Raw genomic sequence first — 22661 nt, 5'->3', positions numbered from 1 at the left:
TAGATTCCGTACCACTTCCAGTAGCCCTATGAAGGCATTTTGTTGTTGTTGTTTAGTCGTTTAGTCGTGTTTGACTCTCCGTGACCTCATGGACCAGAGCACGCCAGGCACTCCTGTCTTCCACTGCCTCCCGCAGTTTGGTCAAACTCATGCTGGTATCTTCGAGAACACTGTCCAACCATCTCGTCCTCTGTCGTCCCCTTATCCTTGTGCCCTCCATCTTTCCCAGCATCAGGTTCTTTTCATGAGGTGGCCAAAGTATTGGAGTCTCAGCTTCACGATCTGTCCTTCCAGTGAGCACTCAGGGCTGATTTCCTTAAGAATGGATAGGTTTGTTCTTCTTGCAGTCCATGGGACTCTCAAGAGTCTCCCCCAGCACCATAATTCAAAAGCATCAATTCTTAAGCGATCAACCTTTTTTATGGTCCAGCTCTCACTTCCATACATCACTACTGGGAAAACCATGACTTTAACTACATGGACTACACGGACCTTTGTTGGCAAGGTGATGTCTCTGCTTTTTAAGATTCTGTCTAGGTTTGTCATTGCTTTTCTCCCAAGAAGCAGACGTCTTTTAATTTTGTGGCTGCTGTCACCATCTGCAGTGATCACAGAGCCCAAGAAAGTAAAATCTCTCACTGCCTCCATTTCCCCCCCTTCTATTTGCCAGGAGGGGATGGGACCAGTGGCCATGATCTTAGTTTTTTTGATGTTGAGCTTCAGACCATATGAAGGCATTAGGACAAGCCAAAAATTCAATGTGTGACAGGAGGTGCAGGGATGAACCTCCATCAAGGATTGTCTACAATGACTAGTTGTTGCTCACCAGTGTTTTGAACCCGTCTCTTTCCCAATCCTACTTGGAGATGCTGGGGATTGAACCTGGGACCTTTTGAACAGAAAACATGTGCACTACTACTGAACTATGGCCCTAGCTGGAAAAAGATAAGCCTGCTTCTACTTGCATAGTCACTTGTCTACCTCTGCTCCTGCATCCACCAGCTCCTTCCACCTTGTCCAGTTCTCTGCTGTGCTTCCAGTTTCAAAATCCATGGGTTGCCACATCCCACTTCTGACACCATGTGTCGTCTTCAGCTGTTCAGGTAGAAACTCACTGTGAGCTGAGTTAGTAGTTAAACAAACTTTGTTTCTGATGAGGCAGTAGTAATTTGACAAGTGGGCAAGGCATCACAATGACGTTAGGCAATGCTATGCTTCGAAGCCCTATCTGCCTGTGGATGATGGGCATCGTAATCCAAATCAAATGGGTGGGGGCACCAGGTTGAGGAAATTGGGAAGAGATGGGCCTTGGTTTGAGTCAGTAAGCACAATTCATATACATATAATATATATGCCGCATTGTCCCTTCACAAATCCATCTCCTCTACTTATCTGATGCTTTTGTAGGCCTCCCTAATCAATCATTTTCCGGAAATCCAGTTCTCGTAAGACCTCAGTCAAACTCGTGAATATTTAATTCCTTGAAATGTCCTTCTGCTCCAGCAGGACCCACAGGGAACTGACTAAGACCACAAAGCTATCAGCATCAAGTTGCTACTATGTCCCAGGGAGCTCCATCAAACAGGCTGTCAGCATATCCCCAACAATACACTCTACAGGGACTACTCATCGTTTCTCTGCTATTTAGTTCCTGTTATTTAATTATCCTGGCTTACTTGTATCATTTTATCATATGCAGTGAACATTTTTTTAAAAAATGTTCATACCGATCGCATGATTATTCACAACTGATCCTCTACGATTTCATTCAATATTATGATTATTTTTGTTTATAAGATGTTAATTGTTTTACTCGATAGGTTGCAGAAGGTGCTCTTTAGATCCACTGATCCTTCTTTGTTCCTTCTCTTTATTGTTGATGATCATGAGAGCTAAGCTGTAGACAGTGCTTTTTCTTTATATTGTGGTGAGTTTTTGGGGGTGGGGTTAGGCTGTAGAGCTGAGTCCCTTCTAATTCCTGGATCCAGCAAAATTTCAGTTCAACAGCGGACATCCCACCCCTCAACATTTCACAGGAAAATTGATTCAGAAAATGAGAATTTGCCAGGTTTGTTGAGACTCAATTTGTTGAGATTCCTACATTGCGGAGGGTTGGACTAGATCACCCTTCGGGATCCATTCCAACTCTACCATTCTATGATTCTATTATTTCCTTTGCTGGAATAGCCAAGCTGGTTTCTTGGTGAAGTAATGGCCCTCTAAGTATGGATTGTTGAGGTGGCGACCCATGCTTAGTTGAGGTAACAAAGAAAGTAGCTCTGTGCTAGAGGGCAAATGGATGGGACCCTCTCCCTTTACTGGCTGATAGAAGAACAAAAGCCAGAATTGAAAGGTGTGTGAGAGCTAGAAGTTAGAAGCAGCTGGCAGGTAGAAACCTGAGACATGCTTGATTTCTGCTTAAATTCAAGACTGTGACTATGGGAGAAGCAAGATCTTCAGGCATTTTAATGTATTAAAATTTTAATGACATTTTAATATATTTTTAATCTTTGTTGGAAGCAGCCCAGAGTGGCTGGGGAGACCCAGCCAGATGGGCGGGGTACAAATAAATAAATGACTCAGGTTGTATAAGGTAAAGGTAAAGGTACCCCTGACCGTACGGGCCAGTCGTGTCCGACTCTAGGGTTGTGCGCCCATCTCACTTAAGAGGCCGGGGGCCAGCGGTGTCCGGAGACACTTCCAGGTCATGTGGCCAGCGTGACGAAGCTGCTTTGGCGAGCCAGCACCAGCACAGCACACGGAAACGCCGTTTACCTTCCCGCTATAAAGTGATACCTATTTATCTACTTGCACTTAGGGGTGTTTTCGAACTGCTAGGTGGGCAGGAGCTGGGACCGAAAGATGGGAGCTCACCCCGCTGCGGGGATTCGAACCGCCAACCATGCGATAGGCAAGTCCTAGGCACTGAGGTTTTACCCACAGCGATGTGTAAATAAACCAGATATCATAAAAACACCACAGTTTCCACTGTCCCTCATTCTGCAGAAACCAAACTCTGGAATATTGCACTGCTCAGAGATTGGCTCAACCATATGTTTTGGCTGGCAAGGTTTCCAGTATGGGTACGTATGGGCATCAGTGGGTTTTTTGTGGAGGTTGTCGCCTATTTTGTTGTTTTCAATTATGAGTATTTCTGAAGGTGCAAAAATGTTAACGTCCAGCTGCCTATAATGTGGTTTAGTGATGTGTTCCAATGCAGAAAGCTTATTTTGAAAAGGGGGTGGGAGGATATTAGACCAGTTCTCGTAATGGAGTTAGCATCTCTGTAGAACTCTTAGCTACTGTTGCTTCAGTACACGAGCTTAGAATCACAGCAGTGGCCTAAGAAGGTCTAATCAAAACTCGTCCTGCATAATGAAATCTGTTTAATTAAATAAGATGCATCTGTCAGTTCTGTGCTTCGTTCCCTCAAACTAAAGTGGTAATCTGTAATGAGGCATACTGATAAGAAGAACGCTTTCCAACCTTCCAGCACGACTTATAATGAACACATTCAGTTTGACCCTATGCATATCCACCCCAAAATAAGTTCCACAGAGTTCAGTGCAGTTTCTTTCCATCTAAGTGTGAATCAGACTGTCACTTAAATCTATATCTATCTATCATCTATCTATCATCTATGTCACTGATCTCTAACTAGATCTATTTTTTAAATAGAATTTTCTTTTAGTGTTTTTAAGAAAAAAATATGGGTTTTATGTATGTAGTTCTTTTGCCTAAAATATTGTAAGTCACATTGATTGGGCGTGGGTCCTTCTCCATGAACGATCCCCCAGTTCTCTCACTGTAGGGACAGCAGCAGCAAACACAGAGAAAGGAGAGATGATGAAAGTTTACCTGCTCTGCTCTTGTTCTGATTGCTCCTCCCCTCCTCCTGCTGCTTAATCATTTAAATTAAACAATTTAATGCCATTTACATGACAATTGCCACAGGAGCAAGAATTCGTTTGGCACGTTGCATATACAGGCAATTAGCATTACGAGCTGTAGTGTGTCTGATTAGGAAAACTGCTCTGCTGGGAAAGAGAATTCACTGCCATTCTCTCCTGAGACTTCTCCAAGTATGGAGGAACCCGTTTGCTGTACTCCTCCACAGAATGCTGCACAACTTAGCTGTTTCATGAGAGAATGGAAAAGGCTTCATGTATCCTTCCAGGGCACCAGCTATTGATGATAGTTGTTGGCTGGCATCTGTCTGTCCCAGGAAACAATGGAGGAATGCACCTTTGGAGGTGAAGTCAAACTGTTGGCAGGCTGCAGTAGTGGCTGTAGAGAACAACACAGGAGAGACATGTTTGGTTGCAGCTGGGGCAGAGGAAGGCATCTGGTTGTGCTGCTGCAAATGCTCCATGGCCTTTCTTCACTCTGTGCTCCTCCAAGCAGTCCTTTCTCCTCTGGTCACTGCTATGGGTTCATGACCTGACTGTCTGTCTCCAGGCTCTGCGGTCGTCTGCAAGGGATTCCCACATGGTGGGATTGATGTTGCCAGGCTTCACGTCATGTACGCAGACATCTTTGTACAGTCACACCTTGCTTCTTGAACAGAATGCATTCCAGGAGTCCGTTCAACTCCCAGAACCATTTGAAAACCAAGGTGCAGCTTGAGATTGGCTGTAGGAGCATCCTGCAGCCAATCAGAAGCCATGCTGGATGTTCAGCTTCCGAAAATCGTTCGAAAACCGGAACACTCACTTCCAGTTTTCAATCGTTCAGGAGCTGAAACGTACGAGTTCCAAGGCATTCGGCAACCAAGGTACGACTGTATTGCAGAGTTGATCTGCCGCTTGGCAACAGCTAGAAAACACAGGATCCGATAACATGAAAACCCTTGGAAAAAAATACGAAACAGCAACCACTCGCGTATCAGTTCCTTGCTCTTTAGTCAGCAACCCACATCCTTTTCAGGGCAGGATTAGACTTGACATTTGGCATATATTGGGCCCTTGCGTAGTTGGCATATCTTTATTTAAATAGCTGGTAGGAAGGGACTTTCATTGTATTGGGGCAGTAGTGTGGAACCCTTTCCCCCACTACAGGTGCTTGTGGGCATCCCATAGGTATCTGCCTGATCACTGTGGAGATACTGGACCAGGATACTGGACTAGATGGGCCTTTGCCCTAAACCAGCAGAGCTCTTTTTAGGTTATGATTGGAATCACCTTCCCATTGTAACCCATGGGTGTTCTGCTCTCATTGCAAAAGCAAACACAGGGGGAGGCAGATTCTAGTTGGGCCATGGAGGGGGTGAAGAATTAAAGCCCACTCCCCTCTGCTATGGACCTGATCCAGCTCCCCCATGGGTGCTTTATTACATATATATATAAAAGTCAAGCATGCAACGAGGTGAAAAATGTTATGTCTAGCCTGGCCCTTAAACTGATGGGTGGGCTGTAAACCAATATGTTGCCACATCGGGGCTACTGCGGTGAAGGCCCTGCTTCTCACGAAATCTGCTGCACACATGAATGGAGGGGATTTGAATAAATATGAACAGCATTTGTCCATGTAGCTGAACATCTGATTTGATTGACTGTGGCTCTAGGTCAGTGCTGGGAATCCTTGTTGGCCAGAGGGTGGGCACATTGCTGCCCCACCAAAAAAAGGGCAAAATAAGACGCCAACCTGCATAAACTTGCACATGCCAATTTGTATGTCTAGATGTGCGTTTAGAAATCATTACTACATTTTTAAAAGGCCGGCAGGAACTTTTGAGGCAACACAAATGTGGCCACATATCTCAGCTGAGAATCATCAGCTGTATTGTTAAGTATGTTGTTGTTTAGTCGTTTAGTCGTGTCCGACTCTTTGTGACCCCATGGACCAGAGCACGCCAGGCCCTCCTGTCTTCCACTGCCTCCTTTGGTCAAACTCATGTTGGTAGCTTCGAGAACATTGGTTAGTATAGTATGACCCTAGTACTTTCCATCCACTCTAGGTTGTTCTATTAAAATACACTGCAGTTTATTAGATAGGCTATTCGCAACCTCACCTAGATTAAGTGTTTTATAGTGTTCTGATATCCCCCTTTCCCCCCTTTCCCCCCTTTCCCCCCTTTTTGAAGGCCAAGCACAAAAATGAGAAAGTGATGCATCTCTTCTGCTACTGTAGCATTTGATCAGAGTTACCTTTGGGTTAGAGCTAGTTTTCATGTTTCCCTTTAATTCGTGCTTTCCTCATGTCAGCAGCAATGTGCTCTTTCTTCGGGTAATTACTGTAGGCAATGTGTGTTCTCATTCCTGTGCATGATTAATTAACAAGCTAAGTAACCTGCCAGAGGTGGGAAGAGCCTGCATATGCGTCCCCCCCTCCCCACTCTGTTGCATAACAAAGGAAAAATTAATGCAAAAAAGGGATGAAAATGTCCTTCACATCAAAAGGAACATGAAAATGAAGTGCAAAGCTAGGAATAGCAAGAGGAATAGATTGCATTTGAAGCCCAAATCCTGTGCAAGCAGGAGATGGTGATATATATAAAGGGTCAAACTGTTTGGGTTGGGTTATTCCTTCAGAGAAGCTGAGCACAGCTGGTTTAAACTGGTTCTGTTATCTCTTTCAATCAAGGTCATGCTGACTATACAGTGGTAGCTCAGGTTAAGAACTTAATTCGTTCTGGAGGTCCGTTCTTAACCTGAAACTGTTCTTAACCTGAGGTACCACTTTAGCTAATGTGGCCTCCTGCTGCCACTGTGCCACTGCTGCACGATTTCTGTTCTCATTCTGAAACAAAGTTCTTAACCTGAGGTACTATTTCTGGGTTAGCAGAGTCTGTAACCCGAGGTACCACTGTAATAGTAAGGCCAGAAGGAGCCTAGGTTTCACTTTCTCTTTCTATCTCTTTTCCTTCTGCTGTGGTGTTCTGTATATAGGTTTAGACTTCTAATAAGCTATGGTAAGTTTAAGTGTGCTGCAACCGGATTTCTTATGGACAGTGCCAGTCCTGAATGTATTGGATTTTTGTGACCATTATGCTCATTTGCCTTCAGTAGCAGTAAAGCTCTGCTGGATGGAAAAAATTGCCTCTGGTCTATTTTTGGGGAATTCTGCAATGTGCGTAAGATTTTACTCTGCTAACTATACATTGAGATCTACTCTGGATCAATATTGAGTAGAATTTCATGAGAGTGTCTGACCTGCTCCTGCTCCACTATCTCCCAGGTCCAGAAGAGGATTGAAGAGGGAGGAGCAGAAGTCATGTGAGTCTTCGTCTGCTTGCGCACAGCTTGGTTGGGGGGAGATATATAAACTGAGGTCGAGGACAGCAACTGCCTCATTGGGTGCACACCTAGCTGAGAGACGTAGGACTGATAGTCACGCCTTTTCTTAACTTGTAAGTGTACTATTGGCAAGAGCTTCGTTGATTGACAGTGCCATGACAGAACCTGCCTTCGATCATTGGTCCATCCAGATCAGCACTGTCTAACTCAGTAGAGAATCTCGAGGGGTTTAGGCAGGGAGTCTTTCTACCTGGAGATGTTGGTGATTGAACCTGGGACCATTTAAAGTCACGAAGGCTATTGGAAACATTTCCTTTCATGGGTGGGAGGGTGGGATGGGGAGGGGAGAGGAAGAGATTTCATCCTGAAACAGTAGAAATTAGAAGGGATAGCATATGGACTAGTTTATGTTGCTAATCTCCAAGTGTGGATAGCAAAGAGATTCATTTTGCTTTGCATTTGAAGCCACACTTGACAAATTCCATTTCCCCAAATAACATGTGAACTGAAACACAGCCATCCTTCAAAATGCACACTTCTCTGAATTTTGCAATTCAAAATACACTCAACTGTTGGCTGAGCTTGCTCACAGTATGATTATGCAAACAGTTCCCTGTCCTTTTAAATTCTGCTTTAATCCTTTCTTGTGTACACCTGCCCCCATATGTGGCCAAATCTCACAAACCTGTGACTTCTCTCCATCCCAGAGCATCCAAACGCCCAGCTGTTGAAATCTAACAGCTTCATGTCGCAGATGAAAGTGGAAGCCGGGATGTTGAATTTAATCCAGCGCCAAACACTTCTCCTATATTCCCCCCAACTATTATATATTGATTTACAAGAAAATAAATTGCATTGGAAAATTTAAAAGGGGGGAAAGAAAAGCTCACTAACATGCAGATTTTTTGTTGTACTTACCTCCCTCCCTCCCTCTCTCTCTCCCCTTTTATTCCCTTCACAGTAGAAGGTTCCCAGGAGAATAAAAGTGAATGATCAGAAGGTCACACTGGAAATTCATCATGTAAAAAACCTTTCCTGTACCTTGTAAACTAAGTTAGGTTTGATTCATGAGCTCATTTATGAGCCGCAGAAGTGCATGACATCATTTATGAGATTAGCAAGTGGGGAGACTCATTGGAATATTAGAAAGTGCAAAGTGATTCTGCTAATAAGAAAACTGGAAAGCGGAAGCAAACAAAACAAAGGGTAAGCCCCTTCCTCATTCTTGTGGTGCATTGTTTACAATAACTCAGGAAGCCCTGAATCAGCCCTAACCAAAATGGCCAGTTGCAGAGATGTGCTTGTTAACGTAATGTCACATTTTCAGTTATCTTCTCCAATTAAAGAACTTGGGGGGTTCTGGAAAAGGCCATACCACATGCACTATGCACAAATCTCTGGACTGAGCTAGGAAACAAGTGGGGTGGAGAGAAAATCAGTAAAAAGGCCCACTCTTCCCCTGCATATGGACCTTCAGGTCATCCTTAACTAGACATCAAATCCATGACCTCAAGGGGAAACATGGAGGCTAAACTGTAGATCACGGCTGAGGATGGTCATGCAAACTTCTTCCCCTGTATTTATGTGCAGTTGTAAAATTTGTTGGAGATTTTCCCAGCATGGAAGTGACATGATAGCAAAGTCCCCCTGGATAAATTTCTCTTTATGAATGCTTGGGTTCAAGTGGGGCACATATATCACATCATTGCCTTAGAAACCAAACTCTCAAGAGATCCTACAGTGGATTAAATGTAGCGGGAACAGTCTGATCTAGCTGTTGGGAGGAGCGCTGAGAGGCATACAAATGCTGTACTTGTTGGCCTAGAATGATAATACGCCTATCCTGTCTTGATGAAATGAAGACATTTTCCCTTCTTTGGTTTATTAGCTTAATTAAACCAATCAGCAGTGGATCTTAAAGTGACTCTGATCTTCCATTCTTCTGCAGCAAATTAATCTTTGCTAATGGTGTTAGTGGTGATGAGTTTGTATGCTCTGCAAAACTTAAAAAATAAAGTTTTTTTAAAAAATAAAAATGATTTTGCTCTCCCTGAGCAACATACTCAAATGTGAGAGTTTATTATTATTATATATGCTTCTAATAAAAAAAATTCACATGCCCTCCTGGTTAAACAAACTCTGAGCTGCTGTTAAAGAAACTAGAATGTGTGAAATTAACCATAAAGAAATTACAGGACACCTGATTGATTGATTGATTGATTGATTGATTGACTGACTGATATCCTGCCCTTCACCCTAAGGTCCCAGAGTGGGTAGGGAGGAGGGTTGGGGTGAAATTAACTCTGCCCACCCCACCAGTCCCAATGGGCACCACCCACCACTGCAAAACAGATGTTCTGCCTCTAAGCTGTAGACCTTCCCTCTCCTTCCATCTTCTGTGTGATAACCCTTCAGATATTGGTGCACAGCAATCACTTCTCCCCGTAATCTAAACCAATGTTTCCAACTCTTTCAACCCTTCCTCATAAGGCTTGGTTTCCAGCCCTTTCCCCAGTCCTCTAGGCACACTCTTATCAAAACTGTCTCTTTGCTTTTGAAAGGAGGAATGACCATAGTTTGCAAGGCAGCTCTTTTCTCCTTCTCTAGAGATGCATTCACCCCCCTCCATAAATTGTCTTTTTATTTCAATTAGGGCCCCTCCCCAGACATCCTTTTTGCTGTGCTTTCATGATGATATGTGTTCATTATGATATTGGGGCAGCCATACACAATCCTGTTTTCAATGTTGTTTCCAATCCCACTCTACAAGTTCCCTGTGGAAACTCAATACAGTAATGTTTTATAACATAAATGTTCTGTTTATTTATCTATTAAATCTATTTATTTATCTATTAAATCGTTTATTTATCTATTAAATCTATTATCTATTAAATTTCTATACTGCTCTTCATTTGAGGATCCCAGAGTTGTTTACAATATAAAAACTCAAAACACATAACATAGTAACAAACAAAAAACAACCTCCCTCTTCCCCATATTTATTTTCCTTCTATTTTTGTTGCACTGTAGCCCTTTCAGACAGCAATAAAGCAGCAGCACTGGAACAACCTAAAGCGATCTAAGCCCACTAGCAACACACTGCTATTGTGTCAAGAACATATTGCAAAACACACAACCCTCCCAACAAAACACCAGTCTGAAGGTGCCCTTTGAAATGAGCCAGACAGCAGCAAAACTGCCCATTGCTTGTTAAGATGCTGAATTTGGGTTCGCTCGTTTTGCTCCGTCTGAGCACATAAGTCCCTAGGTCAGGATCTCGGCAGCGGCCCCCAATAAAAAGCAATCAGACTAAATCCAGCTCAGTTCAGCACAAAACGTACACTTCTTCTCCCTAGTAAATTATTCACGGCAGCTATTTATACAATGCAATACCTACTAGACTTACCTGACAATTTGCTGACGGACATCTCATTCTGCCCCCTCTTCGTCAGGTGAAACTAAACCTGCAGAACATTTTCTTTCTTGCAAATGAGCAAAGGGTCTGCTCTGAACTTGCAGCCCTCGGTCTACCTATGTGTCCTTCCATAGGTTACCCAGGGCGCTTGCAGGAAGCACATCAGCGTTTCCACCAGGAAAGTTTTTTTCCTCTTTGTTATTTAAAAAAAGAAAGAAAAAGAAAACCACACCAGGGAGGCAAGTGATCAAACTCTGCCAGGACTGGTCATCCCATTCTGCCACCTGAGGCAGAACTTCCTAGGGTTGTGTGGCACCAGCATCCGATGAGATCTTGTGAGAGTTCCATGAGATCTTGCGGGAAGCTCCCACACCACTTCTCCTGGCTTCTGAGTGGCAGAGATTCTGCAACCCAAAGCAGCTACAACCTTGCCCCCATAGGTCACACAGTGAAACCTCAGCAGCTCTTTTTTCCCCAGCTCTTCCATGGTGCAGATAACTCTTAGCTTTTCACCCTCCCTCTAATCTCCTTCCTTTCACATTTTGAAAAAAATCTCAGTGTCTTTCCACAATTATTATTGTTATTGCAAGAGTGCTGGGGGACATAGCCACTGGACCTCCAGATGTTGCTGAACTACAACACCCATCAGCCCAGTCAACTACAATTCCCATCAGCCCAATCTCCAGCAGTTCAGCAACATCTAGAGCAGTGGTTCTCAACCTGTGGGTCCCCAGATGTTGTTGGACTACAACTCCCATCATTCCTAGCCAGCATGACCAGTGGTCAGGGATGATGGGAGTTGTAGTCCAACAACATCTGGGGACCCACAGGTTGAGAACAACTGATCTAGAGGGACAAAGGATAGCTACCCTTTCTCTAGTCCAGGGGTCATCAACCTAAGGCCCATGGGCCAGAAGTGGCCCGCGGACGTCATTTGACCAGGCCACGAGCCGCCCCCAAACAGAGCTGCCCGCTCGTGCGTTGCACTAAACCAGCACAGCATGGCACGGGGACTCGCTTCATGGTGCCAGAACTCGCGTCTGTGCATGCGCAGATGCCGAAAATTGTGGGTGCGTGCACACTCATGCACACATGCGATCCAGCCCATGGAGGGATCTCTGTGGGACCAATCCAGCCCAGGCAAGATAAACCTTGCTCTAGTCCTTGCCAATGGCTGAGTACACATCATACCTTTAAAGCACAGGAACTGTAGTTTAACCTTCACACAGCTACAATTCCCAGCACCCACAACAAATTCCCTGGATTCTCTGTGGGAGGCCAAGTGTTCTCCATGTTCACTGTGTATGCAGCCTTATTCTGGGAGTCAGAAAACTATTTCCAAGGAGGCCTAACTATCCCAGCCTTGCCTTCACTGGTGAACTGAAGCCTCAGATGCGGTTACGCTTTTCTCTACATAACCAGAGCTCAGCATTCTAGAGTCAATTAAAGAGTCCTATCTCACATTTTCCCCTACTGCCTTTTTAAAAAAAGTCTCCCTATTTATTCTTGAATACTTGACTTCTTTATCCACTTTAGCAGTTTTTCTGAAGTGCACAGCTAAGCCCCGAAGAAACCAATACCAAAATCCCAGACAAGCTCTTTTATTTATATTTCCCTGCATTTTCTTCCATCAGTTTATTTGGCAGCTGCTGTTCCTGGTGTGTGTGTGCTGCTGTTATTTCATTTGAGCAGAGAGCATATTTAGACGTGTAAAAAAAAAAAAAAAAGCCACTCAATCTATTTTGTTAAATGGGTAAACGGCGGGGGGGGGGGGGGGATTGTGAATAAGAGATTTTATTTATATTCTAGCTGAACAATACCTTTTTTTGAGAGACCTTTAAAAGGACAAATTGATTGCCTTCTTGACAAAGGAGATAGCTCATCTTGCCTCTGGAAACGCATTATTCAACTATCACCGAGGTTACCTAATGTATATCTGTCAAAGCAGGAACGCTATTTCCTGAGGAATGTTGGAGGACTCGACTTTCCCATGCCATACAAAGACATGCACCATTATGGTGCAGTTGTGGTTGGGACCCGGGTTCAAATGCACACTCAGCCATTGAGTTCCCTGGGCAACATTGGGCTAGCCATGATCTCTCAGCTGAATCCACCTCAGCTGAGGAGGGAGAGAATCTTTTATGCTAACTTGAGTCTTCTTGGATGAAAGGTGGGATAGAAATGTAATAACTAACTAACTAACTAACTAACTAACTAACTAAATAAATAAATATTTTTTATTTATACCCCGCCCTCCCCAGCCAAGGCCGGGCTCAGGGCAGCTAACAAGCAATAATAAAAACAAGTTGAATGAATACAACTTAAAGACAAGATTAAAATACAACATTAAAATATTGAAACATTAAAATATGAAAATGCATGGCTCCAAGCCAAAGGCCAGGTGGAACAACTCTGTCTTACAGGCCCTGTGGAAAGAAATCAGATCCTGCAGGGCCCTGGTCTCATGAGGCAGAGCGTTCCACCAGGCGGGAGTCGGTGTTGAAAAGGCCCTGGCTCTGGTTGAAGCTAATCTAATTTCTTTAGGGCCCGGGACCACTAGGGTGTTGCTATTTATGGACCTTAAGGCTCTCCGTGGGGCATACCGGGAGAGGCGGTCCTGTAGGTACGAGGGTCCTAGGCCGTGAAGGGCTTTAAAGGTCAAAACCAGCACCTTAAATCTGACCCTGTACTCCACCGGGAGCCAGTGCAGCTGGAAAAGCACTGGGTGAATATGCTCCCATGGCAGAGACCCTGTGAGGAGCCTCGCTGCAGCATTCTGCACCCGCTGGAGTTTCTGGGTCAGCTTCAAGGGCGTAGAGTGAATTACAGTAGTCAAGCCTGGAGATGACTGTCGCATGGATCACTGTGGCTAGGTCGGGGCAGGAAAGGTAAGGGACCAATAAATAAATAAATAAAGGCTCTGATCTATTTGAAGACACACCTCTTTACCCTGTCTTTTGACACCTGTGATGTTTTGGGGTTCACCCTGTTCATAGATTCATAGAATTGTAGAGTTGGAAGAGACCCCTCATTCAACCCTATACATATCCCATTGAGTTCAACAAGGTTTATTCCCAGCTAAGTGGGTATAGGTTTGCAGCCCCAGAGCCACATTATGATGCTATACTGGGAGGTACAAAAAGTAATCACTCTGGCAACAAATTGATTTTTTTAAATGTTTATTTGACATTTCTACAGAAGACTATTAATCTTTGCGTTATAATAAGGCATCACAGATACTACAGAAAAGCTCACATTGAAACTTCCCGTTTTTGCCCTTGAATGGGTTCAGAATGCAGACTCTGCAAAATCAACCTGGCTGCTTCAACATAGGTCAATAGACCCTTTTGCAAAAGGAGAAATAGACAAAAAAATCCTTAGAAAATGACTACTGGTTACCACAGGCTTAATAAATAGATTCTGAAGTTAGTATTTCATCCTGAGGCAGAAGAAAATTGAAGTGAGGATGGCTCGACCTAATTGAGGATTTAAAGAGAAAAGATGAGGGCTAGAAACTTAAGTCATGTGATGTCTACAATGCATTTCAAACTTTTAACAAGGATCCTGATCCACTAGGTAAACCTTTGAATGAGCAGGCAATGGCTGACCCTGAATAACATTGCTGAGTGTGGAAGCATGACACTTCCCATTGAATGGCATGTACTTCCATTGAATTGAATGGGATGTAACTCTGAGTAGACATGAAGAAGATTGTATGTCCAGGGTATTCTGTGGGAGGGGGCCAGGGCTGAACCATATATTTGATAGCCTCTGTGTGTCTGAAAAGCACAACTGCCATTTCCCCAAGACGTAGAGAGTAGACACGTTCTAGCCTTTCCACACCACCTCTTTTTTCTTGCAGCTATGCCCACAACTGGGATTCCAGAGCTGCCCTCTGCCCCATTGCTTCTCCAGGGCTTGCAGCAACAGGGGCATTAGAGTGCATGAAGCACTGCTCCACCAGCCTCACTCTACCCTTGGCCAACTCCCTCACCTTCCTGCTGTCCTGTTTACAACCAGTCTGGGCAAGGCTCACCACCTTATTTCTCCTTGGAGTTGCCCTTGGAGTGCTCAGCAGGGAGGAAGATGGGGGCAAATACAGAGTGAGTTGGCTCTGGCGCCACCTACTGTTGAACCTCCCTCCTTTCCATACATGTGTTAGCTGATGAACACACAGTTCTGGCCTCTATCTCAAGAGATGCTTAAATGGTAGGCAAGAAAAGAGAGCGAGAGAAAGAACTAGGAGTCTAAATACATTTTACATTAATGACATAAATGACAATAAACTGCAGCACACAAGGAAAATATATTCATGCCCTCTCCGTCTACTGCAGCAATAATGGTAAAGAATCACCCCTTTCCCTCTGTAGCAGGCAATGACTTTTCCACCTGCCTTGACTCACCCAGTCTTTCCCAGACTATGACTTCGAAAAGAGGAGCAGTAGCTGGAAAGAGGGGTTCAGGGATATTTTTTAAAAAAATCGTTTTAAAAGTTTCTTTGTTTCTCAATTACATGGTTTTGTACGTTTTGTGGCATTTTGTGCATTGTGATTTGCTGTTATTTTTTTATTGATTCTAGATTGGCAATTCTTTATTGTGGTTGATGAGTGCGAACTGTTTAATCGTTATTTGCTGGTGTTTAATTTTACTGTTTACTATTAGATTCTGATGTACTGTTGAATGTTGCTTTGTTTGATATAAGTTGTTTATTTTAAAGCTATCGTGACTTTTCTATTGGATCAGATTGCTACTGTTGTTTGATGTTTTATTGTGTTTTGATGTGCTGGAAGCCGCCCAGAGTGGCTGGGGCAACCTAGCCAGATGGGCAGGGTATAAATAAACAATTATTAAATTATTATTGCAGCAATAGTATTAGGTTAAAAACACCCATTGACATCAATGCCCCCACCCTTAAAATGCCCAACTGCTGCAGCAGGGATAACTTTTTTTACCAAGATTGGGGCTGGATAGGGAATGCTTAAACAGTCCCTTCCTATAAAGTGCAGCATCAATGACCATCATGTACAAACACCCTGCAAGCCTGATTTTTCTTTTTTCTTTTTTAACCCAGCATGAGTTTGCTAATAATACGATGCATTCCTCATCCTCCTCACTAAATACCCCATCCCATTGTAAGATGCAGCAGATTATTAAAGACATCACACAGTGAAATCCTAACCATGTCTAGCCTACAGTGAGTCCTACTGAATTCAATGAGGCTTATTCCCAGGTAATTGGAGTTAGGATAGCAATCTATAGAACAGGTTTGTGAGCCACCAAACTGAGCACAGCTCAGCATACAATGAGGCCACTGAGAACTCCTGGTTTTGCTAAAAATTAGGGACTGTCCAAACAGATAAGCTTGCAGTTAGCTTGGTGGGTTCCCAAATACACAAAACTGCCCTAATATTCTGCAGTCACAAATACGTAAAAATAGGATTGTTGCATTTCTTTTTGCTCTGTAGTATTTATGACAAAGAAATGAATAACTTTGGTAACTACAACCAACAGGGGTTCACTTGTCCAAAGGGAGTGAACAAGCAATGGAGTTCCTAGCCATAATTTACTAGGTCAGTCTTGTACTGAACGATGGGCCTGGTAGCCATAGGTGATCAGGAATTCTATGGAGGTGAACAAGAGAGTAGCTTGAGCAGGGATGGGTCACCCTGTCTCTCTTCTAAAAGCCTGCCTGGTAAGGTAAGGGTAAAGGGACCCCTGACCATTAGGTCCAGTCGTGGCCGACTCTGGGGTTGCGGCGCTCATCTCGCTTTATTGGCCAAGGGAGCCGGTGTACAGCCAGCATGACTAAGCCACTTCTGGTGAACCAGAGCAGCGCACGGAAATGCTGTTTACCTTCCCGCCGGAGCGGTACCAATTTATCTACTTGTACTTTGACGTGCTTTCGAACTGCTAGATTGGCAGGAGCAGGGACCGAGCAACGGGAGCTCTCCCCGTCGGGGGATTCGAACTGCCGACCTTCTGATCAGCAAGTCCTAGGCTCTGTGGTTTAACCCACAGCGCCACCCACATCCCTAGGGAACTTAAAAAAAAAAGTTTCGCAAGAGGCTAGAAGCCTACAATGCAGAAGATGGGACTTCTGCTCTTCCACAGTCAGCACGGAACCAGACTGAAAGATGACAAAGAGCTTTTTCCTTTTTGCAGGCTAGTAACTTTTGTTGGCTTGTTTGCAAGGCTGCACTGAAGATGTGGGGAGCCTTTTTTAGGCCGAACAACCTTTCAAGGGCAACGTTGCGGGTGGCATCAGAGGCCAAAGTGGGCCGAGCAACTGGCCTCCTGCAGTAGGCCAGTTTCTACACATGCTCTGACGCCCCTCTCTATCCCTCTCATTGCCAGAGCTCAAGGACATTTCCCAGCCAGGCAAAAAGAGAAGGGTGTGGTGTGGAGAGAGTTCTGAAATCTAGAGAAGCCTGGAAGGCCACATTTGGCCCCTGGGCCTGAGGTTCTCCACCTCTGGTTTATTAGATAAGCAAGTTGGGACCTGGTCATTGCCTGGAGGGGAGACTGCCTGGGAATCACAGGCCCACTGACTTCTGTTCCATAACAGAAGAAAGGCAGGATATGAACATAAGACAACAATTTTAAAATAAATAGTAACAAAGTTTGTAGCTTTCACCTTGCTCAAGGAAAGAGATGACTGCAGCATGACACTTTTGTGCAATTGCTCGTGGAAAATAGCATGAGATGCTGGCACAGTCTACAGCTGTCCGCCATTGTCCCAATTAGCGTCCATCTTCTTGCATTCTTCTTGCAAGAGCTAGCACCTCATTAAAAAGGTACCAACACCCCCATGATTCGTTTGGATAAAGGCCTCTTAACACCCCTCTTGCTATGACTGTTCCCTATCACCCGAGATGATTGAAGGTGGGTTTGCACCAATTCTCCATTTCCTTATAGGCGTCAGGCTCATTTCATCTGCTAATTTCTCCAGGATACCAGTGTTTAATTGTTTGATGTATGCATGCTTCTGACATTGCACTGTTCCGTCTAATTTCACAATTCCATGGAGTTCCTTCTTCTCTCCATTTTTGTTTTCTTCTGCTAACTTCATCAAAACGTGACTTACAGGTACTGAGATGCACAGCCACAATTGCACAAATCCTGATTTATGTACCCATACCTGACACCTACCCATTCTTATAAGAGAAATCCTTACATTCTGAATCAGTGAAGGAAAAACAAGCTAGAAAGCAAATTTGCATTCCGAGGGACTGATTATATCACAGTAGTATGACTGCACACATCTTTCATGGAATTTAAGCCTGCATTTTGATGGATGCTTATGGCAGCCCATTGAAAATTGAGCTATTCTGATGGTGAGCCCACTGCAGACAAATCCAATCACTGTGCACTAACAGATACTATATGCAGCAGTTTAAGAGCCCACAGTGTTTTGCCCATGGCGGCTGCAAGTTCAAGTGACCCCAAGTGCTTTCTACATGACTTGGAACCCAGGATATAAGGGTTAGCTGGACTCCCTACACCTTGAGGTCAAGAACCTGGGGCCATCCAGATGTTGCTGGACTCCAACTCCCATCAGCCCCCGCCCGCGTGGCCAAGTGGTCAGGGATGGTGGGGACTGCAGTCCAACAACATCAGGTGTTCCATAGATTCTCCATCCCTGCTGTACATGGTTGGAGATAACAGCTCAGTTGCAGAGCACAACTGGCATCCAGGATCTCCAAGGTTTGACCCCCTGGCATTTCCAGATAAAAAGATCATGTAGCAGAAATCTTGCCTGCCTGTGAGCCTGGATAACTGCTACTGGTAAGAGCTGACAAGACTGGGCTGGATGGACGAATGTCTGACTTCTTATAAGGCAGATTCCCTTTTTCCTAGATCCTGGAAAGCAGGGGAAACTTTGACCTGTACGTTTCCATGTGTGTTTGTGTGTTATATGCAAGCAACGGAAGCCAATGTTGCTTGTATGATATGCAAACAACGGAAGCCAATGTTGCTTGTATGATATGCAAACATGGAAGGGAGGCCACCTGTTCCTGGGAGCAGCCAAACTGGCTAAGAAATGTAGAAATTGGGAGCTGGGAACCTGTGGCCCTCCGGATGTTACTGGACTCCAGTTCCCATCCAACCCAGTCAGGGATGATGTGAGCAACATGTGGAGGACCACATCTTCCCCATTACTGTTATAAAGGGCATGACTCTGGTGTGAGTCTGTAGGTCCCCGTCTGCTTTCGGTAATAGTGATGGGCTACATCACAGGTCTTCTGCATCAGTTGCCACAACAGGCATTTATTACATGTTTTACCCTGTTAAGACACTTGGGTATGTTTTTTAAAAAAAATTACAAATGCAAATAATAACAACACCCACCAATCCAGCACAGGTTTGTACAGCCAAGCACTCTGCAATTGCCTGGGGGGTTAGGGGGTTTGAATCCTCTTACAAGAAAGTGTACACAGAAGACAAATGGGTTCCCAGAAGCATTCTGTTGGGATTGGGAAAGGCCCATTAGCCTGGATCTTTATTCAAATGTAAAATGAGATTTTAGCTCTAATTATTATTACTGTCTCGAGAAGCTCTGCTTAGGCAGTGCTCTTAAGAGAGGCCTGGTTTTCATGTTTCAATAGCCCTTAAAGAATAATAATACCGAAGGAAAATCCAGGGAGTCTACACAGCTTAGAAACTAGAATGTTCTGAGGGCCCTGGATCTTGTGGCAGTGGGTTCCAGGTACTACAGCAGGGGTAGGGGACCTGTCACCCCTCATATGTTCTAGATTCAGGTAGGTAGCCATGTTGGTCTGACGCAGTCGAAATACATTAAAAAATAAAAAATTGTCCAGTAGCACCTTAGAGACCAACTAAGTTGGTCATGCACACTTCTTCAGATACCTCATATGTTGTTGGACTCCAGGTACCATTGACCTCAGTCACCATGGTCAATGGCCAGAAATGATGGGAGCTGTAGTACAGCAAAGGTTCAAAGGGCCAAAGATTCCTTACCCATGAACTATAAGCAGATCCACTCCAGCACCTAGAACTCCTACAGTGTGGTCTAGTGGCCAGAGTGTTGGACTAGGGCAGGGGTCAGCAACCTTTTGCAGCTGTGGACCAGTCCACCATCCCTCAGACCATGTGGTGGGCCAGACTATATTTTGAAGAAAAAAAGTGAACGAATTCCTATGGCTCACAAATAAGCCAGAGATGCATTTTAAATAAAAGCACACATTCTACTCATGTAAAAACACGAGGCAGGACCCACAAATAACCCAGAGATGCTTTTTAAATAAAAGGACACATTCCGCTCATGAAAAACAAGCTGATTCCTGGACCATCCGCGGGCCGGACTGAGAAGGTGATTGGGCCGCATCTGGCCCCCGGGCCTTAGGTTGCCTACCCTTGGACTAGGGTCTGGGAGACCAGGGTTCAAATCGCTACTCGGCCATCAAGCTCACTTGGTGACTTTGGGCCAGTCTCTGCCTCTCAGGATTGTTGTGGGGATAACTATGCATGCCACCTTGAGCTCCTTGGATAAAAAAAGGTGAGATGTAAGTGCAACAAATAAATAAACAACAAAACAAACACTGTGGTGGTATAAGAAGCTTATGCAAGCAATCTGCAATCTGGCTTTTATTTTCCTCAAAAGAGCTCAAGAATACATCAGGGTGGAGAGCCCCTCTCATCCCCACCAAATTCCCTCAGGGGGAAAGTGGCTGAAGGGGTGACAGCCATTCTCAAGCTTTCTTTCAAACACACACTAAACACATACTCTCAGTAAATGGCCAGCCCTCTGAGATTGGCTAGGCTGAGATAATGACTGACTGAAAATGACTCAAAATAAGGTTTGTGGCTGGCCAGGGATATGAATCCAAACCTATCTATCTGGTGTCAGTCTGATACTTAAACCACTCAGTGTTGGCTCAAGATATTTTGCTGCCCGAGGCAGACCAGCAAATGGTGTTCATATGCCCACAAATTGAAGGTTCTTGGTACCCTAAGCCAGTAAAATTATTTGGGCACCTGAGGTGGAAAATCCCACAAGTGCCTCTCTCCCTTCTTGGCAGTAAAAATAGAATAAAAAATAAAAAATAAAATGACTCTCAATTTGCTTCCCTTTAATAACACCGAGCATCAGAAACCTCACTCTGCCCAACGGTAGGGTTGGTCCCATGACCACAGCATCACAATGGCTCTTGATTGGCCATCAATGGATACTTAATACAAACAGCACATGTATTTAGGGGCAGGCAGACAAGCACTTTGTACACGACCCTCCCCAACAACTGTATATTAAATGAGAAGGTGTATATTGGAAAATTCCTTTTACCAAAGAGTTTAGGGTTAAAATAAGGTAGAGAAAACATTGTGGAAGAAACGTACAAAGCCTAGCTGGCTATTGATCTTGGGTCTGATTAGTAGCAAATTCTTCTAGATAAGCCCCATTGAAATGAACAGATTTGCACCGGCTGGCATGTTTTGATGGACACTTATGCAACACAACTTGCACGACTGCTTGACACTCTGTTATATTCTGCAGTGCCTCATGTGTTCCTTATTTGAATTTTGTTCTAAAAAACCCCAGTTCCAATTGCCACATTGCAAATGACTGGAGTACGGCATCTTTCAGAAGTTTTCTGACTGGTCAAATACACGGGGACAACAACTGATGATAAACAGGGCGATTATCAAAGGCATCCAGTTTAGAATATTTTATTTGTAAGGTTGCTGACCTCCCCAAGCCTTCAAGGGCAGGAAGGGTTATAAATCTAATGACTAAATGACTCATGGGGCTTAAAGGAGTTTTATATCTCACATAGATGTGCAGGTATAAGCAGGGAAAAAACACTGCACCCCTGATAAGCAGAGTAAAAAAATCCACTCAAATTGAAATTGAATGCTCCAGTTTTTAATTGCCGATACTAGATGACTGTCCTGGGGCTTGGTTACTGGTGGCCCTTAGCATATTGCCACAGTCTGTTAATAACCTTTCATGTAGGCTGTTACAGTTTATGGTTTTTAGAGTGACAGAGAGTATTAAATGCTTTATACGAAGCATGGAAGGGATGGGTAGAGAAATGTGGACTTAGCCAGATGAAAATGCCACCAAGCAATTATTTTAACACACAACAAGAAAGTTAGCGCAATTTGGAACGCCAAAATGTCATCTCCAAGTGCCAGCTTCAAGTGAGAAACTCACACTAGCTCCCTGTGGAAAATGTAAGGCAGTTATCTGTGCCTGAATAAGGAAGGCAGTCTGTGGTGAATAGTGGTAACAACAGACCAAATTCCACACCTTCCTGACAAATTAAAAACAGGCAAATCACGTGGTCCAGGTGATAGTTACCTGACAGTTCTTAAAGAACTCAAATGTTAAACTGCTGGCCTTCTAACAAACATCTGTGACTTGTCCCTAAGATCAGTTTCTGCACCTGGAATGCAACCAAAGTAACACCAATTTTTAAATGGATTCAGGGGGAATCCATAAAATTACAGGGCCGTTACTTCACATCTGTCCTGAGAAAACTGGTGAAAAGCATTATTAAAGGTAAAATTTTCACGGCATAGAGAATAAGAAGCTTTGCTGCTTTTTATTTTTATTTTAACTTGGGGGGGGGGGAAGGTAAGAAAGGACACAACAGAGGTGTATGAAATGATGCATTACATGAAGGATGGAGATAGAAGTTTCCCTGTCTCTTTCATTATCCTATAATGTGGGGTCATCCACGGAAGCTGAATGTTGCGACAATTCAGGGCAGACCAAAAGGAAGCACACAGTTAAACTGTGGAACTCTCTACAGAAGGATGTACTTATGGCCAACTCAGACTGCTTTAAAAGGGGTTTGGATACATTCTAGGTAAGTTGATTTGAACCTTTGTTTTAAATAGCAACCAACTAATGCAATAAATAATAAAACAATAAATAAGGCAGTAAGTGGCTAGCAGTTGTGATGGTTATGTTCTGTCTCTACTGTTGGGCACAGCATGCCTCCGAAAACCAGTTGCTGGGAATCTCAAGTAAAGAAAATGCTGTTGTG

At 44.0% G+C, this 22661-nt stretch overlaps 1 long non-coding RNA gene across 1 annotated transcript in view; it reads right to left on the bottom strand.

Annotated features, from left to right (window-relative positions):
- The window catches only part of LOC310849342, a 431248-nt gene that overhangs the window by 344519 nt on the left and 64068 nt on the right, over nucleotides 1-22661 (bottom strand). The window lies entirely within an intron of this gene.

This window comes from Podarcis gaigeae (assembly GCF_964106915.1).
Source record: "Podarcis gaigeae genome assembly, chromosome: 7".
Taxonomy (NCBI): Eukaryota; Metazoa; Chordata; class Lepidosauria; order Squamata; family Lacertidae; genus Podarcis; species Podarcis gaigeae.
Note: the sequence above shows the minus strand (reverse complement) of the source record. Positions and strands in the feature narration are given on the sequence as shown.